The sequence below is a fragment of the Acinonyx jubatus genome, chromosome B2 (genome assembly GCF_027475565.1).
Source record: "Acinonyx jubatus isolate Ajub_Pintada_27869175 chromosome B2, VMU_Ajub_asm_v1.0, whole genome shotgun sequence".
Lineage (NCBI taxonomy): Eukaryota > Metazoa > Chordata > Mammalia > Carnivora > Felidae > Acinonyx > Acinonyx jubatus.
The window spans coordinates 118068-122711 of NC_069385.1; the positions used below are offsets into that span (position 1 = coordinate 118068).

At 46.7% G+C, this 4644-nt stretch overlaps 1 long non-coding RNA gene across 1 annotated transcript; it reads left to right on the forward strand.

Moving 5' to 3' along the window:
* Positions 1-754: 754 nt before the first annotated feature.
* LOC113598567 (uncharacterized) lies at positions 755-2432 on the forward strand. Its single transcript, XR_003419165.2, has 2 exons — positions 755-886; positions 1193-2432. It is a non-coding gene; the product is annotated as an uncharacterized LOC113598567 (long non-coding RNA).
* Positions 2433-4644: the final 2212 nt, after the last annotated feature.

Sequence of the window (4644 nt, forward strand, 5' to 3'; positions counted from 1 at the left end):
ATCTATCTATCTATCTATCTATCTATCTATCTATCTCCAGTTTGCTTCCCTCAATTATCAGTTGAGGGGGATGTTGGAAAAAATGTATGTACTTGTGTATGTTTGTATTTTGTCTGTTTCTTATGAATTGACTGCTTATTTTCTTTGTTCATTTTTCTTTTGTCTTCTTCCTATCAATGTAAATAATTTATATGTCATGCATATTAATTCTTTAAAAAAACTTTTTTTTAAACATTTATTTATTTTTGAGACAGAGAGAGACAGAGCATGAACGGGGGAGGGTCAGAGAGAGAGGGAGACACAGAATCTGAAACAGGCTCCAGGCTCCGAGCTGTCAGCACAGAGCCCAATGCGGGGCTCGAACTCACGGACCGCGAGATCATGACCTGAGCCGAAGTCGGCCGCTTAACTGACTGAGCCACCCAGGTGCCCCTTAATTCTTTATCTCGTACAAGCTTTGCAAATATTGCATTCCCGTTGCCATTCTTTAAACTTCACTTTTGTGGTCTTTTCACAGAGGGAAGTTTTAAATGTTTAGAAGATCAAATCTGCCCGTCTTTTCCTTTGTAGCTTCTGGGTTTGTTTTTTTCATGGAAAGGACTTCTTCAATCTATATTAATAAAATAGAATTCTCTATTTTCTATGTTTTTAAAGGAAGGGAGCCTTCTACTTTATCGGGGATATTTTCAGCATTTTAAGGTGGGAAGCTGCTGAATTAGCAGCTGCTCAGACTCTTTTCTTCCTTCTTTTCTTAGACTTATTCTCAGTTCATGCCTCATGACCAGAATTGATTGATCGCCTCCCAAGTGAAGAGCCTCTGCCTGCACGTCTTACTGCACCCACTTCCTCTCTCAGCACTGCTCCCCCAAATGCTGGTCTGTCTCTGGTAGGTTCTGGCTCTGCCCCTCCCCACCTCAGTGCTCTGTTTCTCTGTCTCTCAAAACAAATAAACTTAAAAAAGTTATATATAAGTACAGACTAAAGACCATACTTTAAGTAAGAACTTAATGGCCAAGCCTGCCATGGGGCTTGAACTCAAACCATGAGATCATGACCTGAGCCCAAGTCAGATGCCCAGTGAACTGAGCCACCTAGGTGCCCCTGGCCAAAGCCTTTTTAAAAACCTCTGAAGAGAATGGAAGAATGGACAGTCCTGACTTCACCAAGATGGGTGTCTGCTTCTTTTCTACAGCTCCTGCTGTCCTTGAACTCCCTCCTGGCTGTGTGACAGTTCCTCACGCAGACACCAGGCTGTAGCCAACTGAGCAGCGGGAGCTTGGAGCCTGGCCCTATATCTTCAGGCATCTGATCATTTCACATAAGAGAGGCACCCTGCCAATGTCTGCGAGGCTGGACATGTATGGCAGGATCATCCGCCAGAGTGAGACAGAGCCTTTTCTGCCCCTTCTGCTGGCCAAGGGGCCTTGAGGCTGAAACAGGTCTCCCCACATTTGTGCTGGACTGACCCGCTGCCCTTGGGCCTTTGTTGGGTAGGCAGTTAATGTGTACAGGCTATCTCCTGCTTCCAACCCCTCGGCATTTTTGTCCTCTATCCCAGCAAATCTGAGGGCGGGTAGAAAAGAACTTGCAAACTCTTAGAAGAGTCTTTGTTTCAAGGGAGGAGCAGCTTAGAGATGTACGGCCCTGCAAAAATGAAACCAAGTGAGCAAAACTCAACCCAAAAGTCATCAACATTCAAAATAATACCAGAGCATGATAGTCTTTTTTTTTCCAGATATTAGCTGTGCTCTATTTTCTGTGGTGAAGACCCCCAAATCTCTCTCCAGTGGAAGAAACCTTCATTTCTTCCAGCCTCAACAGACCCTATATCCAGAACTGTTTGCCATTTTTCAGATTCTTTAAAAGACTTAATTTGTTTAAAGGGAAAAAGATTTTCCTAAAGAATCTGGCTACTAAGGACCTAATTCAGTGCCATGATTTTCTGGCAATCCAGATATTCACAGACATGGTCATGGCGATGATGAAGGCAAAGAAAGGGCTTAAAGGTAAGAGGAGAGAGATGCTTTCTCCCTCTCCTTCTGGGGATCTCTGAGCTCTCACCCCTCACCCCTCCAGTAGGCTGTGGGTTTGGTGCTGCAGCCTAGGTGGCTTCACCACCTGGATGCTTCTGGAAGCTGACATATTCTCTTTCTGTGGTGTGTGAGTTAGCCAACTATTTCCAAATACAGGTGGCCCTTGAACCAAGTGGGGTTAAGGTAGACCATGCCCTGTGTAATCAAATATCTGTGTATCACTTTTGATTTCCCAAAAACTTAACTACTTAGTAGCTTACTGTTGACTGGAAGACTTGCTGATAATATAAAGAGTCAATTAACACATATTTTATATGTCATATGTATTATACACTGTATTCTTACAATAAAGTAAGCTAGAGAAAGGAAGATCTTATTAAAATCATAGGGAAGAAAAAATACATTTATAGTACTGTGTTGTATTGATCAACAAAGATTCATGTATAAGGGACCTGTGCATTTCAAACCCGTGTTGCTCAATGGTCAGCTGTATTCAGTTTTGTGTTGAGCCTTCTGTCCGGAGCCCTTGCTGGTCTCCCAGGCTGCTGTGCCTCATATTGGGAAGACCCACACGCTTCTCCTTTGCTGTTGTCCGTAGTGAGGGTTCTGAGAGCCTGGGCTGAAAAGGCAGTGTGGCTCCCTCTCACCTGGCAGAGAGCTGTGTCTAGGGCCATCCCGGGAAGCAAGGCCCACTGAGAGCAGGCTGGAAACTGGGCATCCTCTCCCAGCAGGGACCCCATGGGCCTGTGGGACACTGTGCATGTGTAGCTTGCTTAGAAGACAGGGAAGGAGGGGCGTTGGCTTAGGTGTCCCAGGGACTCACTCCTCTATTAAGGTGCCACATTATGTGCTCCTCATTTCTTCTGGCCTCTGAAATACCATCTCCTCACTACCCTCATAGCTGGCTTGGTCGATACCTGGACCATTATTCACATGTTTGTTGGTTATAATCTTGTCCCCTTACCAACTGTAACCAGGAGGGCAGGGCTTCATCTGTCTTGCTCGCTTATTGCCTGCCATTCAGGGTGTTTGGCAAATGCTTGTTGGTTTTTGAGTGGGTCCAGCTGCACCTGTTTGCACAGGGGATCATCTCTACTACACAGCCTGTGACATGGACAGACTGCCTCAGCTCCTTAGACAAGGTAGGTTTTGAGGAGACTTTGTGATTCCATGTCATGAACATGAAACCACACTGGGAGCTAGTAGACAGGAAATATAGTCACCTGGCTGTCAGTGAGCCTCTAGGTGGAGAGTTGTCCTTGTCCAGAAATGGATGGGCAGGATGCCCTTAGTAGACGAACGCCATCAGAAGCTGCTCCAGGAGTAGTCTTCAGACTCCCTCCCTTATCAGCACCTGTGATATGATGATTTATGAAAAATCACTCAGATGACCAAAATATATTTCTCAGACACATTTGGTCTTCATCCACAGTTCCTTCAGAGCCAAAAGGGTGACACGGGTGTCTTGTTACTAATGAAGGGGGCTTTTGGACCCCATCTCAGGGCAGGGGCCCATGGCCCCAATGTCTCCCTCAACTTCCAGGGAGGGGACAGGGGCTGGAGATTGGATCATCCAATGGCCAATGAGTTAGTCAATCATGACTACATAATGAATCCTCCATAAAAACCCAAGGGACTGGGTTCAGAGAGCTTCGGGTTGGTGAACATGTGGAGATGTGGCAAAAGTGGTGCCCTGCAGAGGGCGTGGAAGTTCCATGCCCCTTCCCTGTACTTTGTGCTATGCATCCCTTCATCTGGCTGTTGATTCTTATCCTTTATCACACCCTTATATAAACTGGTAAATGTAAGCGTTTCCTTGAGTTCTATGAGTTGCTCTAGCAAATTAAAAGAGCCTAAGAAGGAGGTCCTGGGAACCTCTAATTTATAGCCATCTGGTCAAAAGCATAGGGAACGGCCTGGGCTTGTGACTGGCATCTGAATTGGGGGTGGAAGACAGTTTTGTAGGACTGAACCCTAACCTGTGAGATCTGATGTTGTCTCTGGGTAGACAATGTCAGAACTACATTGAAATCTTAGACACTATGGTGGTGTCTGAGAATAGCTTGGTATTGTGTGTGGGGGGACCCCCTCCCCCTTGTTTGAATTGGGTCTGGAAACCCTAAAAGGGGTAGTGTCAGGGGAGTACCTCATCCCATCCCAGACAGCTCCCCCTCAGCGTGGAGCTTTGGTTCTGATCGGGAGGGATGTCTTCTGTGCACATTGGCTCCATAACAGTAACTGAGAGAGCAATTAAGTAAGAAAACCAAACAGAATAGAGAGGACGGGTCCAGAAGAAATTCTAGATGGGTCTAGAAAGCCAGGGGGCTTTCTAGAGGACTGAGGGTCAGGGAAGGAGTCTTTGGGGTCCTGTGGGGAAGGACCACCTTCCTGAGGGGTTGATGATCAGGCAGGATTTGGGGGAATGCCAGCAGGGGGGCCTTGGGTGGGCTGGGCTTCTCTCAGCTTCTTCACTGAGCACCCTATCCTCATACTGCCAACACCTGCCCCCACTTCTCCACGTCTGTCTCCTGTCAGCTCTCCCACAATGCCAAAGTGGCGGCCCAGCTCCATGGGAACTTCTCTCCAAGAAGCAGCAGTCTGACCCAGAGGG